General features: G+C 43.0%; 1 pseudogene; it reads right to left on the reverse strand.

The window, feature by feature from the left end:
• Window positions 1-381: 381 nt before the first annotated feature.
• Window positions 382-21,995, reverse strand: LOC147625773 (E3 ubiquitin-protein ligase XB3-like; annotated as a pseudogene).
• Between the last annotated feature and the right edge of the window lie 721 nt (window positions 21,996-22,716).

Raw genomic sequence — 22,716 nt, forward strand, 5'->3', positions numbered from 1 at the left:
GACCTAGCTTCCTATCCACATGTCATCCCTACTACTCAATTCATCGTCCCAATGAATATCATAGAAAAAACATGTGGTTCTTTGAGGCAAGCTAGACCCCCAGGCAAAACATTCGGCAGGTGGGCTCCCAAGCATACCTCATAAAACTATCTTCCCAAGTAAAACTATCTTCCCAAGTAAACCTTCTTGAGAGATACGCAAATAAGAAAATTGATTCAACTGAGATCTTGGGCAACTTCATCTAGCAAGCTAGCTCTAGAATAAGAAAAATGATTGAACTGATCTCGTGTGCAACTTCATCCAGCAAGCTATCTCTGTCTATATTACCTGTTTGTATTACCACTGTAGTCGCCTACATCGAGCAAGCTATCTCTGTCTATATTACCTGTTTGTATTACCACTGTAGTCGCCTACATCGAGCAAGCTATCTTTACCTGTATTATAATTGTCATCACCTAGGTAAAGCATCTAGCATGAAGGTTACTCTTACAACAATAAAAGCACAAAACAATAATCACTCGCCACTTTATCGAGGAAAAACTTCCAACACAAAGTCCAGGCATACAAAGATGATACAAAATAAAATGTGGCCACCACTGCCAGTACACACCCATACTACTACTTCCACCATGTAAAGTCTTCTTGTCCCTATTTGTAGCATTTACCTTGCTCAGATCCTTGTTCTCATCCTTTCCACTCTCCTTTTGTTGCTTGTCCTCTTCTTTACCTCCCTCCCCTTGTTGCTCTACCTCTTTGGGCCAATCTTGTGTCAGCTGGTCAATGTTGCAGCGAGACAGAAAGGAAAGGCCAAAGCAGGAGAGCTTTGCATAGTTGGGTTTGGTTTGTTTTATGATAGCACAAGATCAATGTGCAACCAACACACATTTGGTGCCCACAATCTTGCACTTCGATTGTGTAGGCATGTTCAAAATAAATGCATCACAACTCATTCTCCTCTTCGTCATCCTTTATTTCATTGGTGATTCCCAATTGATCTGCATCAGCTACTTTGCTCTCATTAATAGAAAAGATCCATTGCTCCCAAGCATCATTAGCATGTGCCAATGCAACCTCCAATAGAACTTTCATTTTAGGGTCAAGACTACTCATAAACTTCCAAGGAGATGGCCATATCAAGGGCTCTATAGTCAAAGGGTTGAGAAGAGCTGCGCATGTTGTGTTATGGTACTTCATAGTAGCGATGAAGAAAGGAGTGTGCCCTTGAGAGTTTCTCTGTAGCCTATCTGCATCCCCTGCTACTATAGAAGCTCTTTTACACATTCAGCTGACCAACCTCGGGCTGCAAAATGCAAAGGCATGCTCCCCAATCTGAGGCTGCTTCTACCAGATTTTGTTGTTATTGCACAAAAAGGGCCCCATTACTTAGTAGCAAGTGGACTAGAGTTGGATGATAGGACCTGGCCGCAAAGTGTAAAGGGGTAGCTCCACTCCCATCTCAAGCGTTGATGAACCGGGAAAAGCCCCAAGGTTGGGTGATGGTAGGCAATTTGGAAGCACTCAAGATTACTCAAGGCAGTGGAGGTGCCCACTTTTTGCAGTGTAGTACATGCAAGTCCTCCCACGGGATGCATCAAATATAAGGACATTAGTTCCCCTTTCCACCAATAGCTCAATGCAAGATACTCTTCCATTCTTGCAAGCAAACCTCAATGGTGTCTGTTTGTGATAATTCAATGCAGCCACCATAGATCCATTGTCCAAAACAGCGAAAGCACATCAGGCTGGCCATGGGAAGTTGCATGGTGGAGAGAAGCGAGGGGGGGTGGTCCGAGTGAGAGAGCGGGGGGAGTGGTCGGTGAGGGGGCGTGGGGGGTCAATGAGTGAAGCAAGGGGGATCCGGTGAGGTGGCGAATGAGGGGGGGGGGTTTGTGCTAGAGAGAGGAGAGGGGGGTCAAGTGAGAGGGAGAGGGAAAGGGTGGGGAGTGGTCAGTGAGGGGGGCATGGGGGGTCGGTGGGGAATGAAGCAAGGGGGGGCCAGTGAGATGGCGAACGAGGGGGGGGTTTTGCACCAGAGAGAGAAGAAAAGGGGAGTCAAGTGGGAGGGAGAGGGTGGGGGAGTGGTCAGTGAGGGGGGTGGGGGGTTGGTGGGGAGTGAAGCAAAGGGGGGGGTTTGTGGTGCTAGAGAGAGAAGGAGAGGGGGGATTGGGTGAGGGAGAGGGTGGGGAGTGGTCGGTGAGGAGGGGCATGGGGAGTTGTTGGGGAGTGAAGCAAGGGGGGTTTACATGAGAGAGAGAAGGAGAGGGGGGAGTGATCCGAGAGAGAGAGAGAGAGGGGTGTGCGAGTGAGAGGGAGCATGGTTGGGTGCACGAAAGAGAGAGAGGGGGTGGGCTATGCACAAGAGAGAAGGAGATGGGGGGGTGATTGCGAGCAATAGGGGAGAGAAGAGATAGGGGGGGTGTGTGAGTGAGAGGGGGTTGGCTTGGGTGCACAAAAGAGAGAGAGGGAGTGAGGGTCGGCTACGCATGAGAGAGTGAGGGGAGGGAACTACATACGAAAGAGAAGGAGAGGGGGGTGACTGTGAGTGATAGGGGGAGAGAAGAGACAAGGGGAATTTGTGTGTGGTCGGTGAGGTGATAAAGGGGGAGGGGGGGTTGAGCTAGTCGGTGCGGTGAGGTGAGAGAGTGGGAGGGAGGCCAAGCTGGTTGGTGGCCTGCACATGAGAGAGAAGGAGAGGGGGGGTTGACTGTGAGCAATAGGGGAGAGAAGAGATAAGGGGGAGGGGGGTGTTTGATCAGGTGAGAGAGGGGGAGGGGGTTGGTCTGGTCAGTAGGGTTAGAGGTAAGAGAGGGGGGGTTGCGAGTGAGAGAGAGAGGGTGGTTGGTGAGGGACATCTATAAGGGGGGTGTATTAAAAGACTAAGGTCATGTAAAAGGGTAGGAGAAGGGCATGTGTGTGAATGGACTTATGGTCCACTAGCTCACCTATTTAAAGGCAAAGCTAGAAGGCATTATAAAGTGTGTAAAGGCCAAGCTGTATGCATAAGCAACTTAATAAACAAGAACAAATCTTGTTTATTAAGTTGCTTATGCATAAAACTTGGCCTTTACACACTACATAATGCCTTCTAGCTTTGCCTTTAAATAAGTGAGCTATGTTGAGAAAATGTGGTGCTTATGCTAGATCAAGATGAGTGGAGGAGAGAGACCCAAAAATACAAGACCAAATCTTGTTTATTAAGTTTCTTATGCATACAACTTGGCCTTTACACACTACATAATGCCTTCTAGCTTTGCCTTTAAATAGGTGAGCTAGTGGACCATAAGTCCATTCACACACACACCCTTCCCCTACCCTTTTACATGACCTTAGTCTTTTAATACCCCCCCTCAATACCAACAGAATTGGAATAGGTGGTATTAGACATAGGTTGCCTTTATAACATTAGGCGTACAAGGTTAGGAATATAGGTGTTGTTACATTGAGATTTAAAACAAGTGCTCAGTGGAGTTAGAGGCTGATACAAAGTTAGCCTCTGACTCTTTGTTAGGACATTTAGAAGTGATATGTCCCATTTGTTTACACTTGTTACATTTCATCTTGTTGGGATATTTGATCCAACAATTATTTGCCAAATGACCCACCTTTTTGTAATGGACACACCTTACTTTGATCACTTGTTGATGTGACAAAGCTTGTTCGATATTCGATGAAGTTGTTGCACTTGAAGATTCAGATCCTCCCTTTGGCCTCTTTTCTTCATCAAGACAATATTGAATGACTCCTTCAAGGGTAGGATTAGGTATGTTCTTCAGGGTGGTAACTAAGGTGGGGTACACCTTCTTGACTGTTTTTAACAAAACAGCCACTGCATCATCTTCATCCATTCTCGCATTCACTAATACAAGTTGAGCCATAAGGCCCTTCAAATGAGAGATAAAGGCTCCACTGCCGTCTCCCTCTTTGAGCTCCAAGCTGAAAAATTCAATTTTAAGTGAGATCTTGGAATTCTTACCACGAGCTCCATAGAGCTTGTCAAGCTCATCCCATTTCTCCTTTACAGTCAAAAGGCTAAGGTCATGTAAAAGGGTAGGAGAAGGGTGTGTGTGTGAATGGACTTATGGTCCACTAGCTCACCTATTTAAAGGCAAAGCTAGAAGGCATTTGTGTGGGCAAAGGCCAAGTTGTATGCATAAGCAACTTATTGAACAAGATTTTTTCTTGTATTTTTTGGGTCTCTCCTCCACTCAACTTGATCTAGCATAAGAACCACATTTTCTTAACATGGTATCAGAGCTTGGGTAGATTAGGTCACATTAAATTGTGTGGTGTAGACTAGGTTATTCATAACTCACTACTTGTGGAGATGAACCCTGAGCCAGTGGAGGCCTTCTAACTACTTGTGGAGGCCATGTCTTAGCTTGCTTCCAACTAGGAAGATGAAGCACATCACCGGGCGCTCAAGAACGTACAGTCAATTGAAGGTTTTCTCCTCTCTGAGCCGTGCCATTGTGTTCTAAGCAGGCCGGCGCACAGTTCTGTAGCGCTGGAGTTCGTACATCTATACGCTTGCTGTGTGCAACTATAAGCCACATTAGCTTAGGGCTTTTGAAGCCCTAAGCCTCAAGGTTCTACAGCCAAGAAATCAGCCTCAATGGCTGCTCTTGTGTGCACTAGAAGCAAAAGACCAGGTTTTTTTTCCATGAAAGCTTCTTCAAAAGCTTGATAATAGTGTTCATAAACACTAATAGTGTTAATTAACACTAATGATGTAACTAAATGGGCTGATTTATGAAGAAGAAAACTAAAAAATTTGTGATGTTTTTAGCTTAAGTAGAAAGAGAATGGCTTATAAGAGTGCAACAACTCTTAATCAAGCTAAGGATGTTGCATAAAAGGAGATTAAGTTGATGAAGCTTATGGTTTAGCACTTAGGGTGTGTGCCCAACCATAAATTCTGATGGAGTTAAGCTTCATTAGTGTCAAATAAACACTTTCTTTGGTGATTACGATCACCATTAATGTTTAGCAACACTATTAGTGCTTAAGAGCACATTTTTTAGTGTCAAATGACACTTGCATTGGTGATTAGATGTACCATTAGTGTTTAAGAACACTTTTAGTGCTTAGAAGCACTCGGTAATGTCAAGAAGCTCCCCTTTGTTGATGGCTACACCCACCAATGGTGTTTAGCAACACCTTTAGTGCTTATAAGCACACTTTGGAACCTTGTATACTTGATGAAGCTTGATGACAATGAGGCTTATGAACACCTCATGGTGTATGCCCACCACTTCAGAAGATCTGGAGCAAAAGCACTTTCAAGGAGCACTTAAGTGGTTAAGATCAATTAAATAAGGATTAGTGTAAAAAAACACTATTTTGAAGCTTTTATTGAAGCTTCCATGGCTTCCTCTTCACAGGGCTGCCTTGGTTTTGTGGCTCTTGCACGCGCTTCAGGCCGCCATTGGGACTGAAACTTAAGAGAGTAATCCCTTAGGTCATGGGCTTTAAAATCCCTAAGCTCACATTGCCCCTAATTGCCTACAGATGGCGAATGGGCTATATGACATCAGCGCTGCAAAAAAACGTGCGCCGGCTTGCTGCTCAGAGCTCAACGTCACGGCCTCTTGAGGGTAAACCTAGCAATTGATGGTACGAATCTGAGCACCCGAAGGTCCTCTTGAACTTCCTAGTTGAAAGCACGCCAAGATACGACCTCCAAAAGCTGCTGGAAGGCCTCCACTGGCTGGGAGTTCAGCTCCACAAAACGTGAGATGTAGGATAACCTAGTCTATACCACAAAAAGTGTGACCTAATCTACCCAAGCTCTAGATACCATGTTGAGAAAACGTGGTGCTTATGCTAGATCAAGATGAGTGGAGGAGAGAGACCCAAAAATACAAGAACAAATATTGTTTATTAAGTTGCTTATGCATACAACTTGGCCTTTACACACTGCATAATGCCTTTTGGCTTTGCCTTTAAATAGGTGAGCTAGTGGACCATAAGTCCATTCACACACACACACACCCTTCTCCTACCGTTTTACATGACCTTAGTCTTTTAATAGGGTGGAGAGAGGTAGACATTTTTCATTTTTTTTGGTTTGTGTTTCTTGTTTTGCTTTTGTTTTCTTTTTTTGTTTTTGGTGGAAAAAATATTGCAAGAGGGCTTCTTTTTTTGGTAATGGAAAAAGTACTAAACTGGGGATTTTTTTTTCACTTCAAGAACACCACCATCCTTGGCATGTCCTTTTTCTCACTAAAGTTAGATAAGTTATCCAAAAAGATGCGTAAAAAATCATTCAAATACTCCTCGAAAATATTGTCTACACTCCTCTGGAAGGAGGCTGGGGCATTGCAAAGACCAAAGGGCATCCTCCTGTAGGCATATGTTTCCCAATGTGTGACAAATGCTATCTTGAGCTAATACTTCTCATCAATCACTACCAGGTTGTATCCACTAAACCCATCCATGAAGGAATAGAGAACATGGTCAGCCACATCTTCCAAAACCCACTCTATGAAGGGCAAGGGAAACCCATCATTTATTGTGCATTAATTGAGGGGTTTGAAGTCTACACATATCCTTATCTTGTTGGTCTTATTTTTGGGGATCACCACTATAGGTGACAACCACTCCGAGTGAGTGCTCAATGGGAATAATGATACCAGCCTCTTCCATCTTGTCCAGCTCTTTCTTCACCACTTCTGAATATTTTGGATTCATGCAGTAGATGCCCTTCCTGATTGGTCGACTGCCTTCTTCTAGTGGAATTCTGTGAGTGCAAATGACTGGGTCTATCCCTGGGAGATCCTGGTAGGTCCGTGCAAACACATCTTAGTGTTCTCTGAAAAAGTTGGTGATTCTCTGAATAGTGGAAGGGTCCTTCTAGACCTAAGGTGCCACTAAGATGGGGTGTGTCTCTTATGTTGTGCTAACGTTCATCTCTCTCACCTCCTCATTGGTAAGTGGTGGGTGGAAGAGGAGTGGTGGGTGGAAGAGGAGTGGTGCCTACTAGTGCTTCTTGATGCAGAGATAAGGGGTCATGTGCTGGGTGCAAACGACGAGGCCAGAGTGAAATGGATCTAGACCAAATATCAAGAAATCAACACATAAAGTCTAAATCTAGCATCCATTTAATGATCATCAAACACATGAGAAATCTATGTGATTATGATGAAAAGATAAGAAATCCACATGCACATGTAGCAAAGAAGGTATGTGCATAAGGCCTAAGTGATTTAACCTCTCACCCATGAGACGATGACTATCAAGCTTGCCATGAGCCCTGGACCATGAAAGGCCATCTCCAAGAAAGGATCCAAGAGTACATGTAAGTGTCCAAAATATTAGTGACTAAAAGATCCCTACAATGAACCCAAGGCCTTATTTATAGTAGCATTGCTGCCCATGGCCCATTATTTAAATATTTTGGACCTTAGTTTTGCTTCATTACAAACCATCCCTTCCCAAAGATTTTGTCTTGAAAATTATACAAGATATCTACAATTCAACATAGCCTCAAAATAAAACAATGAGAAGTAGTGAAGGTACCAAATATGCTCTCCAAATGTAAGGAAGTCCATGGAACTTCATCTCCAATGCATATGTGTGGTATTGTTGTGGCAGCCCTTGTTGTAGATGAAATCCTTGAAACAATTCTTCATGAAATCTCCATGAAATAGGCCGCAACAAATTATGCATACACTTCAGCCAAACATGTCCCGCATCATATTCTTCCATTGTGATAACTAGTGAAGCTTTTTGGAGTAGAGAATCGACCCCAACAATGGACCTCACCAAAACTATCCCAAGATTACAACATGCCTATAATCCCAATTATTTCCCAAAGTGGTTGCCATGCATCCTCATCTACAAGTAAATCCACTAAAAATGTTGCAATCCTCTCATAGATGAATCCCACCACCACTGGGGTCAAATGGAAATGTATCCTTTTGAAATGCCTTGTCATTCACATAAGTGACTATTATTCCAACCACTGGAATCAAATGTAAAAGCTATGAGTATGACCCCGAAGATGAGGTAATCCACACAACTACGACCGCATGGACAAAATGTAAATCCAAGCCATGTAGAATCCAAAGCAATGGCTATCAAACTGCCTGGATAGAATAGAGAATATAGAAAGCCTATGTCGATGATGCGACTAGCCAATCCTCCTAGGTTGAATGGATAACCACAGTGTAGACCATCCAACCAGCATGAAACATTTGTGTGACCTCCTGGATCAAAAAAAGGAAGACATGACAGTGCATCCAAAAATCCAGAATACAAACCCAACACCACCTTGGTATGAGTAACTCCATCATCAATGGTCACAACACCGAATCCTCCTATCTCACAGAAACCTTGACTAATGATCACACTGCGTTGTGGTGTACCATGGCATGCCACATAATCATATATCATGCATCTCAAGTGACATAAGATGCATGTGAAAGTGAATGCTCCATTCTCATAGGTCATAGAATCATGTTGGCTTCCACAAAATCAAGATCGGCATGTTTGCTACTACTACTACCAATGCATACTTCTTCATCAACATGTAGAGAATCCGTAAAATAGGAGTAAGATATGTCATCTCAAGACTATTATCATCTCCATGAGCAACATGTGTACCACCCATATATACATGTTCATCAACACATGTATGGACAATCTTGTTGTCATGAGACAATTCTCCCTTGTATTCATCATGATCCACATCTTCTAAGACTTCATAATCAAACAAGAGACAATCATATGTCTTCCAAATCAAACTTAAAAATGGATCATACAATGCATTCTCATGAATCTTCCATGAACCACTCAACGTGTCACCTAATGCATGATCATCCAAGGGCATGGTCATCACATGTATCATCAACAAATGAGTCATCATCCCATTTGTTTTATCAAATGAGTACTCATCCAAAATGTCATCAATGAACATGTCCTCACAATCGCATGATGGTGTCATATCATGAGCTGAAAATTCCTCAATCAAAGCACTTATGAAAGCTCCTCAATCAAAGCACTTATGAAAGCTCACCAATCATACCCATTTTCAGCTTGCGTATACCTTTTAACCACCATGGATACATTGGTGACTTGTCGAGAAACATTTGGCAACAAAGTATCTTCATCTTTTTGCTGTCCATAAAGTATCTTCATCTTTTTGCTGTCCATAAATTATAGCAAGTGTCTCATCCCCACAATATTGTGCATAAAGACCCACATAGTCATACTCTATGCAATGTCCAAATGTGAATAGAAGTCCTCTTTTGCATTTTCTCAAACCAAAATCTTGCAACATTGAATAGTAGATCTTATCCCCACTCAAAGCAAGAGAAAACCAAATATAGGTATTGTTGAAGATGGTGGCCTTCACCCCTCAAATATGCATGAAGGTGGTCAAATGGCCTAATGTGATAAAGCGGGCTACTTGCTTGTGACACATGTACTTGGAGGGAATTAATCCCATACACAAAATGTGCACTTGAGTGACACTTAAATATAGAGACTGTTGAACCCCTCGAGAGATCATCCCTCCTAGGATCTTTTGGTGGCTCTGGAGGCTTCATCCTAGCTAGGGGGCAGGATTGGGATCCTGCACCACCCGAGGCTGACACATGGCTCCTTCTTGAAGTCCAACATGGTATCAGAGCAGAAAAAAAAAAGTGTGTTCCATTCAGTGGTGGCGGCTCCTCTTGATTGTTCTGACGCATCTGTTCCTCGACGTTTGGTGATTGGCTGGCCTTTGTTGTTTGGTTCAGTCTTGTGTTTGGCCATGACCAGGTTAGGTCAGTCCCACATGTTTGCCTCGGGGTTTGTCCACAGGGGGGTGTTGAGGATGGTGGCCTTCACCCCTCAAATATGTGCGGAGGTGGTCAAATGGCCTATTGTGATAAAGGGGGCTGCTCGCTTGTGACATGTGTACTTGGAGGGAATGAATCCCATACACAAAATGTGCACTTGAGTGACACTTGAATATAGAGAACGTTGAACCCCTCCAGAGATCATCCCTCCTGGGATCTTTTGGTGAATCTGGAGGCTTTAGCCTGGCTAGGGGGTGGGATTGGGACCCCGTACCCAAGGATGACACATGGCTCCTTCTTGGAGTCCAACAGGTATCAACAATTCACAAATATTACCCTTGTTTTTCTTGGCTTCACTTGTAGAGGTTTTAACATCAATCATTGCACATTTCCTTCTTTCAATAACTCCCTTTGAAGAAAATAAAGTTTGAGTATGTGTCTCATCATGTACATCAACTTGATACATGGGTATATCAGTCTCATTTGTCCCACCTTATTGCATAGGAATCCTCAATGCACTTGTCCCCTCTTGATATCTTTGTCTCCTTGTATCAAAGAAATCTTGCCTAGAGGACATCCAAGTGCTCCTTTCTCCTCCACCACTAGGCATTGACAAATATAGCTCCTTACTTGCATTACATCAATATCCTCTTCATCAATATCCTCATCAATTGAGAGTTTTATGTAAGTATTAACAAATTGAGCAAAGTCTTTGTACTCCTTAATAAAAGAAGGCAATTTCATCCAACTATTATAAACTTCCCTAAGCCTTTCAGTGAATGACATATGCTCCCAATCATGCTCAACCACATCACCCCATCAACATACAACTCCTCTTTAAACATAGAAGATTGATTTCCCTTGGGATGTGAAGATACTCTTTTAGGTTCTCCAAGGTTTGGTTCTCCAAATGTGTAGAACAAGATCATTAGGAACTCAATGGAGTCTTTTTGGTCCCTTTAATTTGCCATGAGGTTATGGAAACGTTTAACTTTGACAAATAGGAGCCCGCCATGTAAGCAAAAACCATGGGTGATTAAGAGAGGTGTAAGAGTGGTCAAAGGGTGCACTTTTTCCCCCAAAAAGGGGGGGAGGGGCAATTTTACAATTTTCGAACCTCCATAACTTCTACATACAAGCTCCGATTTGAGCAGAGATTACAGATCCGTGATCTACGCATCAAGAGCTTTCCATAGATATGTTACATGATATGGTTTTATCTGCTAGATTTTAAATTCTATTTTCCCTCCAAAATTCAAATTCGAATAAAGTAGCCGTTTTGAAGCTTCAAATTAGAAAATGTTTCTTCTTAAGAGAAAAGGTTTGACTCCCTTAAACTGCCAAATAAAAGGGCCCAAGAAGACTCCATTGAGGTCCTAATGTGTATGTTTCTTCCCATGTAGTTGAGAGGGACCATCTTGGAAAGATGTAGGCTTCATTTCCCTCCTACGAGGTCTTCTAGTCTTCTTTGTAGGATTCTCATAGGTAACCCTTGTAAAAGCCTCTTGCATAGTTTGTTTTCCTTTCTTATTTGACCACCATGACAAGCCTCTTGCATAGCTTGCTTTCCTTCCTTATTATGACCACCATGAGAAGCCTCATGCATAGACTTCTTGCTCCCATGCATACCACCAATTCTACCATCAATGGCATCTTCATGATGCTGCTCTAATTAGTCAATAGCCCCAATCTTGGTAGTCATGAATTCAAACCTTGTATTCAAGGTATGGTTTATGACATTCAAAATCTCCAAAAGTGACTAAAATCGAGTCTTTTCACAATTAATTACAAGAGGGCATCGTTTTAAATGGCTTGTGCGCCTTAAGATGTATGCTTATGAGTGCCTCCCATAGTTACCTCCTCTTCAATTTACATTGAAGCTTGATCCATTGATGGAGAAATGCTTTTGTGAGTGCTTGTTATAATAAATTTCTCTTCCAACTCCTCCATTACATTCATGTTGCCATGCTCCACTAACTCCTCCCCTTACATGTCTTCCGTGAGACCAATGATAGCTTCCGAGGATGACCTCTTGGCTTGCCAGCCACCATAATGGACAGCTTTGAGAAAATTGCCAAAAAGTGGAGCTAGGTTTATCCGATTTGAACAAACTAAGGCTCTATATAAAGGTAATGAGATGAAGAATAAGTCTATGTGATTAGTTTAAGTTCAATCCGGGTTCTAATACTCTCTGTTTTGGGTTTTTATAAAACAAGATTTTACCAAAAATGGGTCGTAACTCCCTACTCAAGAGTCTGATTTGGCCAATCTTTAGCTTGTTATTAGGATCCTTTTGAGGAGTACTACACACCCATCAAGTTCAGTCCATAATATCAAATTTGGTTTACAAACTGCCAAAACATGGCAGCCCCATGAAAACGGGTGTAAGGTCGCTCACCAACAGCTCTAAATGGTATGACGTTTTGCTTCTTTGGAAGATTTTAGGGATGGGGGATGAAGTGTAGGTGTCCAATTTGGGTCAGCACAAAACCCCTCAGATTAAATTTCACTTTTGTAAAATATGCAGATTATGCCCAAATGTCAACCGCAAGTATCCCCTTTGCATACCCTTGCACAAATGCATTTCGGCATACCGAAAGCATCATGTGGCATCAAATTAGCATCCTTTAAATTCATCTTGACTCACTTTGAAAAAATTTTGCCATAACTTTGTTGCATTTGCAAGAGGATCTCAACCTAATCCAATGCAACCAAAAAGATCAACTATGCATCCTTGCATAGCCACATTATGAACCATTGATTTCCAAGTGCATTGCCAAGTGAATTCTCAAAGGACTGGGGCGAGAAGTTGAGTAAAATATCATTAGAAGGAAGGCACAAAGAGAAAATTTCCCTTCAAGAAACCGATGCACCCAAGCTTACAAAAGAAGGGTGTCGAAAATGTAACAAAGCCCTAGCAGAGGTAGAGCGTGAGGTCAAGATGATCATGGAAAAAGAAAAAAGTGATAATGAGGACAAACCAGACTTTCTTTTAGTACCCAACCATTTCAAGAACTATACGGTGGATGATCGGAGAGTGGTGCGGCAGCTGATAGCTACTAGGGTAAAAGAGGAGGGGTTGTCGGCATCACATGATGACCTGGGCACAGAAGTCAAGGAGGTTGATATTGTGGGACCAAGGGCAGAAGCAAGACCCGTATACATTGCTAAAGATTTGACTTTTGCAGAGGAAGAGGAGCTCATTGCTCCTCCTCAAGGAATATAAGGATTGTTTTTCTTGGAATTACAAGGAAATGAAAGGGGTATCGCCTGAGGTGGTACAACATACGATTCCAATCATGGAAGGTTCGCGACCAACTAGGCAAAAACCATACCAGATGAATCCTAAGTATGCACCAAATGTAAAGGAGGAAATTGATAAGCTCATTTGTGCTGCTGGCGGACTTTATATATGAGATCAAACATACGGATTGGTTGTCACCAATTGTGATAGTGCCTAAAAAGAATGGAAAACTGAGAGTGTGTATCGATCTTTAAAAAGTAAATGCGTCCACTCGGAAGAACCATTACCCATTACCTTATACCGAACATGTTTTGGAAAGAGTGGTTGGTGTTGAGATATCGAGCTCTAGTGAGGCGGTGGACACTGATGACCCGCCTGGGGGATAGGCCCCACACTTACACCACTGGCATGGTTGGTGAGATCTTGGGTGATACGTGGCCAGTGGGATGACAGGCTGTGTGACAGCCATTCTAGAGACTGGCATAGTTATAGCGCCAGCTCATTTAGTCGGGTTCACACTATAGAGAACCCGTGTATGTATTGGTTGAGTACCTTTCATATTATGTGTACTCTTATCTTGTATATGGTGTGTTGAGTGTTGAGTAGAGAAGAAGAAGATTTTCAGCCTCTCACCTTGTGTGTTCTCTATTAGGGTTTTGTGAGTGTGTGTGTGTGTGCTTGCAAGAGCTCAAACTCTCTTCCCCCCTGCATCTTTTCATGGTATCAGAGCCTGGTTCGTGCTAAGGGCTGAGCTGCAAGCAAGAGAACCACAGGAAGCGGTACGAGGGTAAGAGCTTCAACTACTCTTCCCTATTGTATTGGTGACTACACCCTTGTCGGGAGCTCTACGGGAGGCACCGGCAAACGGTCTCTGATTGAGGAGCTTTCTTCGCGGGAGTAAAGCTATAGGGCAACTATACAGTCCTTTGGAGTCCGGGCCAAAAACGCATTTCGAGCGCGTCTGGACCTCCGTTTTTCAGAAAGCAGGCGATTTCGAGCACTGTGGGTAAGTCGTCGATTCTCTGCAGAACTCTGTTTTAAGAACTGCAGGAAGACAGATTGACTGTGCAGACACTGTGGGTCCTGCAAAGAGGTCTACAGTTGCCATTGGGTGTATGTATGCACATTGAAGTCACTGGTTGTGACATTTGAGAGTACTACAGTACCGCTGTGCAAAAAATACAGCAGTTTGTGTAGGAAAAACCAGAGTGCAGTTTCTGGTAAAATTGTGTGTTTGGCAAGATGTCTAATGATGGCATGACACAGATTGTGGCTGAGAAGCTGGATAAGAATAACTTCCATGCTTGGAGGTTCAGGTTGACTAATTTCCTGATGGGAAAAGGCTATTGGGACTACATAGAAGGTGAACATGAAGAGGCACGGAGATACCGGACATAAATCCTACTGCTGCAGATGTGAAAGAGTTTAAAGATTGGAACCAAGGAGCCAGGAAGGTTATGTATTGGCTATCCATTAGTATACAGGACACCATGATTGGGCACATTCAGGATGCCAAGTCTCCCAAGGAGGCGTGGGACACCTTAGTAAAGCTTTATGAAACAAATACCAAGGCACGTAAGATACAGTTGAAGAATGAACTTCATACTGTGGAGAAAAAGAGCATGTCTGTGAATGATTATGCGTTGAAGATAAAGGGTATTGTGGAATCCCTTGCATCTATTGGTGTGTCAGTAGATGATGATGACAAGGTGGAAGTCTGTCTACGTGGTCTCGGGCCACAATACAAGGCGTTCAAGACGTCTATTCAGACTCGGGAAAACATTCCCAACTTTACAGATTTGGTGTCTATGCTGATTATCGAAGAGAACTTGGGTGAAGACCAACAGTCTTCACAAAGCAAAAATAGTTCAGAGCAACAGGCCTTCTACACGAGTTCAGGAAGAGGACGAGGTAGAGGAGGTCGTGGACGCGGTCAAGGAGGTGGCCGAACAGGTAATCAGAATTATGGCCAGCAGCAGCAACAACAACAACAGTCCCAGAATCAACAACAACAACAACATGCAGGTGGAAGAGGCAAATTTAGAGGCAGGGGGAGTCAGAGAGGCCGTGGAAATTGGCAAAGGCAATATAATGATGCACGTGAATGCTATTATTGTGGTAAGCCTGGACATGTGCAGTCAGAATGTTATAAGAAGCAGGCTGACATGCTAAATGGGAAAGTGCAGCAAAACAACTATGCATCCTCAAGCAGAAATAATGAGGATAATGAAAGGTTGTTTGTTGAGCCCCTTGGTATGCCTTACATTTCTGCAGGGCATTCTCATGTTGATGGAGAGTCTAGTGGCTCAGATATTAGCCTTGATGAGGAGCTTGGGATCCCAGCTATGAGAACACCTGGTGTAAAGAAGGCTATGGAAGCCATGAATGAAAAGCTGCGAAGATCTGGGAGAGTGAAAAATCCTGTGCAGAGATTTACCTATGATGGTTATGTGGCACATCACTATGCATATATGGCAAAGGTTGTGCAGGTTGTTGAGCCCACATGCATTGATGAGGCTGTTGGAAATGTGTGTTGGGAGAAAGCTATGGATGAGGAGATGGATGCACTATATGGAAATGAAACTTGGGACTTAGTGCAATTGCCTGAAGGCAAGAAAGCCATTGGATGCAAGTGGGTGTACAAAGTTAAACATAACAGTGATGGAAGCATAAACAGGTACAAGGCTAGATTGGTAGCCAAAGGATATGCGCAGACATATGGGATTGATTATGAGGAAACTTTCAGCCCAGTTGCCAAGATGGCAATGGTGAGAGTTGTGATAGCAGTGGCTGCGTCAAAGCAATGGTCTTTACATCAGATGGATGTAAAGAGTGCATTCTTGCATGGGGATTTGCAAGAAGAGGTGTATATGTTGCAGCCACCTGGTTATGAGGATGTGGGTCACTCCGAGCATGTTTGCAGGTTGAAGAAAGCCTTGTATGGCTTAAAACAAGCACCAAGAGCATGGTCTGACAAGATTTCTGAATATCTTGTCACTATTGGTTTTCATGTAGCCAATGCAGATTTCTCGCTGTATGTGAGACATGGTGATAGAGGAGTTGTGCTTGGTGTCATCTATGTAGATGACTTGATCATTATGGGGGACCATGATGCAGAGATCTTTGATGTAAAGATCTTGCTTAGACAGAAGTTCGAGATGAAGGATCTGGGGGAGCTCAGATATTTCTTGGGCATTGAGGTGATTAGGTCACCACATGGTATTGGATTACTACAGAGACAGTATGGCTTGACATGTTGTCCAAGTATGGTATGACAGGTCCCTACTATGTACAGACGCATAGTAGGAAGTTTGATCTACATGACGATCACCAGACCAGATTTGAGCTATGCTGTTGGGTTGGTGAGTCAGTTTATGCAGGTTCCACGAAAACCGCATTTAGATGCAGTGAGACGCATACTGAGGTATGTGAAGTCTACTTTGCATTGTGGACTATTCTATGAGACTGGGACAGAGATATGTGTACATGGGTACACAGATGCAGATTGGGCTGGTAGTATCTCAGATAGAAGATCTACCAGTGGATTCATGTTTTCTTTGGGGAGTGCTGCTGTGACTTGGAGCAGCAAGAAGCAGCCTACGGTTGCTCTATCGAGTGTACAGAGGCCGAGTACAGAGGAGCTGCTATGGCAGCATGTGAGGTAGCTTGGTTGAGAAAGCTACTTGCAGATTTGGGTCTATCAGTGGATAGACAAGTTGTCATTTTCTGTGACAACATTAGCAGTATACAGTTGGCCAGGAACCCAGTCTTTCATGCTCGTACGAAGCACATAGAGGTCCACTACCACTTCATCAGAGAGAAGGTCTTGGCAGGAGACCTTGACCTTGTTTATGTCAGCACAGAGGATCAGGTAGCTGACATCTTCACCAAAGCATTGGGTACAGAGAAGCTCCGCAGATTCAGGGCTTCGCTTGTTGGTGTACATGAGATGGAGTTGAGCTCGAGGGGGAGTGTTGAGATATCGAGCTCTAGTGAGGTGGTGGACACTGGTGGGGGATAGGCCCCACACTTACACCACTGGCATGGTTGGTGAGATCTTGGGTGATACGCGGCCAGTGGGATGACAGGCTATGTGACAGCCATTCTAGCTAGCATAGTTATAGGACAACAGGAATTTACAGAAGAACTGTTAAGAGAGATGAATGGAGACAAGAGTTCAGTAAACTGGGTGATAGAAGAAGAAGAATATGCTACGTACGTAGAGAAATTCTTGCAGGAACAATTTCCTTCCTTACCTGCAGATGTGGTGAGGTGCATACGAACCCGGGTGTGGAACAAACAAAAGCAAGAGTTTTTTCCTTTTGGGGTGGTTAACGGTCCACGAAGGGTTAGAAGAATTCTCTAGGAGTCCTATTATCAGCAATTTCATGCATGTGGGGTTTGTGGTGGTCACACGCATTGCATTAGGAAAACCAGTGATGAATGAGGGGAAGATTACAATCTCAGAAGACCATGGGTATGATATGAGATTAAGGAGTAGATTAGGAGAAAGGTTTGCAAAAAATATCCACCTAGAAAATAACCCACCAAATACCCCTGAAAATAACAATTCAGATGAAAGAGACAAAGAGAGAGAGAGAGAGAGAGAGAGAGAGAGAGAGAGAGAGAGTTTCCCATGTCAATATGAGAGAGAGAGAGAGAGAGAGAGAGAGAGAGAGAGGAGTGCATACATGTGTGCTTGTATTTGAGAGAGAGAGAGAGAGGTGGGGGGGGGAGAGAAAGAGGATAAGGTTGAGGTTATGAAAAACATGTCGCATAATGTTGTGAATGTGCTTGAGAGAGAGAGAGAGAGAGAGAGAGAGAGAGAGAGAGAGAGAGAGAGAGAGAGAGAGAGAGGTAAGGGAGAGATTATCAAAAGAGTTTTATACATTGTTTATAATGTTATATATGTGTATCAAGAGACACACAGAGAGACATGACTAGGTTGAGGCTTGGTTGAGGGTATTAAAAGTTTAAACATGATTTTTTATTTTGTAATTAAGTTTAGTCCCATGGGAACATCAATGATAGCCTCCATTCCTTCTATAGATATAACCCTCCCTATTAAGTAGGTGGGAGGGAGGGAGAGGAGACTGAGACTGAGAGTGGTAGTAGGTAGTTAAGTGGCTATTAAAGCGAGTGATGTCTGGCGGTGGTCGGGGCAAGTGGGGCTTGGCCTCACATGTGTGGATGCATGCCCCCATACCTAGTGAAGGGTGACGGACTGCATGCGCATGGAGTGTGACTAGGAGCATCGCCTAGATGAAGATGTTGCATATACACTCTTACCTTGGGCGGTAAGTCCAATTTATTATTAAATGGGAGAGTTGTTGGGGGATTTGAGGTGAATATATCAATAAGATAGGGTCGTCCCCTTGCTCCCTTACTTTTTCTATTGCTTCTCACCCCGTGATTAGGGCCTTAGAGCAGGCCTCCAATGAAGGGAGGGTAATTGGGTTTAAATTGAGTAATGGGGAGAAATTGGTTATTCAATGGTTTTCGAATGTTCTTTAATCTTCCTCAAAGCTGATAATGATAATGTAAGGTTGGATTTATACATTATACAAGAGTTTGCCAATGCTTCAGAGTCAAAATGTAGTATTCACAAGTCTAAATTAATCAATCTATGTGAGGGCAATGACTTTGACTTAGAGAGATGGGGGTGTGAGATGGTGAAGAGAGATCAAATTGTTAGATATTTAGGGGCTCCCTTTGGGGTTGAGGTGACCAACAAATAACTGACAGATTGGGCACTGGACAGATTCTTTGTGAAACTTAAGAAATGGGAGGGTATCAAGGTCCCATTCCATGTAGGGTGGCTATATGCAACACTGTACTGAATGCCTATATAATGTTCTATGCCCTGTGTTGGACTTTGGAAAAGGGCACTGGCAGAAGATAGTCAAACCTATAAGAGATTTTGTGTGGAGGAATGATGGTTACAATAAAAAGGCATTGGCCTAGCTAGCTTGGGACAGAATGAGCCTACCTAAGAGTGAAGGTGGTTTAGGAATTCTTCATCTTCCTTCTCACACTATTGCCAGGTTGGCTATGCTCTTACCCAAATGTCTTCAACAAAAAGAAATCTAGTCAAAGATGCTAAAGAAACTAGTGGACTACTCCACTGTTTATCTTGATGGAGTTTAGCAAGGTTTAAGCTGGAAAGATAAAGTGTTTTCTAATGCTCCTCTCAAAGTAGCACTTCATTGTGCAGGATGCTTTGTACTAAATGGAAAGAGGTGTTGGAACTTATGGTTTGGGATGGTTGTGGTAGAGCCTCAAAGGGAACTCCAACCCGATTCCACTTGGGCACCTTTGTTTGAGAGCAACTCTCCACCACGGTATTTGAAGGAAAATCAACAAACGCCATGTCCACACAGTAGTCTACCATCTTCCCCTCACCTGCCCCCTCGTACAAATGATATTCAATCCTTCCAAAAAATTTGCCATCATATCCGATGGCACCTTAAGGCTCTGTATATCAGGAGAGAGGTCAATAACATTGATACAGTATGTCAGGAGTGAGGTCAATACAGTATGCCAGCATTTTACCTACACACAACAACATTCAATCAACCAACAATTCAATCTATTTAGGAATCAAAGTCAATCAACCACCGATGCAGTCTCTAGGATCTTACCAAAAGGTATTAGGTGGGTCTTGAGAGTGCTCTATCTACTCTGTCTTCACCACAACCAGTAGTGGAGCTACTATTAACCCCCCTTTGTGTAGAATGGGCTTGCTTTGCTGCCTCTAGTGCCTTTTGAACTATATCTCTACCAAGGTTCACAAGCAGTGTAACAAATGTACTACTTGAGTGGCTGGTCTGTGCATACGAGGTGGTGGAAGGCTGGTTCTACCAGAATAAAAGCCTCGCCAACACCTTTAGAAACAAACACTTGCTTTTGTGATGGATTCACAACATACCTCAGTAGTGGTCTCATGGTCTTGCTGAATCACCGCTAAAGTCATATGTCTCCTATACAAGTCAATTTCTTCCTCAAGAGCCTCATTATAGTCAAGGTCTAGCCACCATGGGCAATGTTCCCTCTCTATGGGTAGACAGTGTCTGAAAGTATAACACTAATAATAATCGCACACACACAAACACTTAAATTTTCCAACTTTAAACAAGAAATGTCAAAACTTACTCAGCCCAATTGCAGATCTGTGTACATGTAAGCTGGAGTATTAGTTGATGTCTAAACTGCTACCAGGGGAGGCACTGACTTAAGACCACCAAAGACAAGCTACTTTTGTAGCCATCGATACACCACACAGCATGAAGGAGACTTCAAGGTAGGTTGCTCATCAATAGGTAGACTGTGGCAAAACCCTCCCTAGTATCTCTTGATGAATGCCTTCTTGAAGAACTTTCTCCTACATGTCACTACATATTCCTTAAACTCATTTTCAGAGGGGAGGCAGACCTGGTCAATTGTTTTGATTTCAACCAGCAAATCCTAACCAAATTCTACAATTTGTAGCCAAAAAACAAAAACATGGAGCTAATCTCTCATCTTCCTCTTGTCAGTTGGGAGATACTCTAAGGCACGAACATTGGATTGCTCATTGTTTAGCATCCCAACCAAATGTGATTTTGCAGCATCCTTCACACATAGGTAATTCCTCCCTTTCTAGGTCAATCATAGACACAATAAAGGATCCTTTACTAGGCATGTACCCACCCATCTTCCTGAATGATCAAGAAATTATTCTCTCAGTGTTCTCTGAGCTTTCTTACTACCTCTAGGTATCAATGGGGGATCGATGGTGAAATCAACTTTGATCCTTGAAAGGAATCCTTGTGGGCTTCTAGTTCTCATCATCTTCCCAAAAATCTTTGTTTTTCTGACCTATTTGGAGGTGTCCATTGCGCATGTGCCCTCTCTTTGGCTGCTTTGTGTCTCGTCTATGCCTTTGCTTTCAAGACCCTCCTCCTCTACACAGGATCCTCCAAATCTTGGCCTTCATTCTCCTCCTCATGAGTGGTCCCATGGCTGCTATCATACTCATGCACAAGATGACATCATCTCTCTCCATTGGTTTCTCCAGAGTTCCCATTCCATGGGCTGCAACATAGGCAGTCTCGGAATGTTTGGCCCCTTATTCATCTCCTTCTAAAATCACATTATGTGGCTCTTCAAAAAGACCCGTCTGAGCTAGAGCCGAGGTTGCAGGTCTCTCCTCACTTCTGGGACAGATTTTCGACCTGCACAATAGATTTGCGTTTTGGCCACCTCCCCAAATGAATGAAATCGGACGGCCACCAACAAGTGGCACCCACCGAATTCAATCCTATTGAACGACGGATCATCTACATATCTTCCATCATTTTTCAAAACAATGGATCTCACAGAGTGCAAGAGGGGATTTCAATAAGATACATTGTGTGTATCTAAATTAAGTATCAAACTCAAAAATTGTCTTCTTTACTGTGCATGCTAGAAGTTCATTTTTTTATTCCTATTTTTTCAGTGGGTTTTCAACCTATCCAAATCTCCTGATTTTCTAGTGGGTTTTTTATGCTAGATTTTATGGCCAAGGGAAAGCCCATATTGCCGACCCACAGGCAAATCTAGATCACCTCACAGACCGGCATCTTTCTTTCATGCTCAGCGTGAAAGAAAGATGTCGATCGACCTTTTTTTCTGCTCATAGGCCAATCTAGATCACCTCACAAACCCCAACTATAGGTTGGCATCTTTCTTTCACGCTCAACATGAAAGAAAGATGACCTTTTTTTCTACTCACAGGCCGATTTTAGGTTGGCAACTTTCTTTCACGCTTAGCGTGAAAGAAAGATGCCGATCTTTATTTCTCCTCACTGGTGTGTCTATAGGTCGACATCTTTCTTTCACACCGCTGAGCATGAAAGAAAGATGTTTACCTTTATTTCTCCAAGGAGGCCGACTTTGGAGATGCCAGAGGTTGCCACAGCAGCAATGGGGAAGTCAAAGGATGCCATCAGCGATTTGGGGATGAAGAGGCTGTCATCAATGATTTGGGGTAGACATCTTTCTTTCATGCTCAGCATGAAAGAAAGTTGCCTCCCGAATCAACACCTCCCGATAATTTTCAAAGGCCTGTTTTCTACTAATATTTACGTTTTTAGAGGTTTATGCTTCCTACACAGTAAGACCATGCTACATGATTAAAAACGCAAACTATTCAATGAACTCTTTGGAGCCAAATATTTGGGAACAAAGAGGCTGCCACCAGTGATTTGGGGTAGACATCTTTCTTTCACGCTCAGCGTGAAAGAAATTTACCTCCCAAATCAGCACCTCTCGATAATTTTCAGAGGGTACTCCGTTAATATTTACATTTTCAGAGGTTTATGCTTCCTACACAACAAGACCTTACTGTATGATTAAAAATGCAACTATTCACCGAACTCTTTGGAGACAAAGATTTGCATTGGCAAACTATTCATGGAATTTGAGAGATGTACCTTTTGTTTTTGTGGAGTCAATTGTTTGTGGAAGGGAGACCATTTTGCTATGGGTGACCTCATGGATAAGCTTGCGTTTAGGAACCCTAACTCAACAAAGGTTGCCCAAAAAATCACAAGTCGCGTTCAAAAATTAGGAACCACTACAATACACCTAATATAGCGATTAGGTAAAAAAGTAGACGTGAAAAAGGAAAAATGGAATAATAAGTCAGTGCTTTGAAATATAAGTCAT

The sequence above is a fragment of the Cibotium barometz genome, chromosome 23 (genome assembly GCF_041138505.1).
Source record: "Cibotium barometz isolate CiBa-2024 chromosome 23, ASM4113850v1, whole genome shotgun sequence".
In the NCBI taxonomy this organism is placed as follows: domain Eukaryota; kingdom Viridiplantae; phylum Streptophyta; class Polypodiopsida; order Cyatheales; family Cibotiaceae; genus Cibotium; species Cibotium barometz.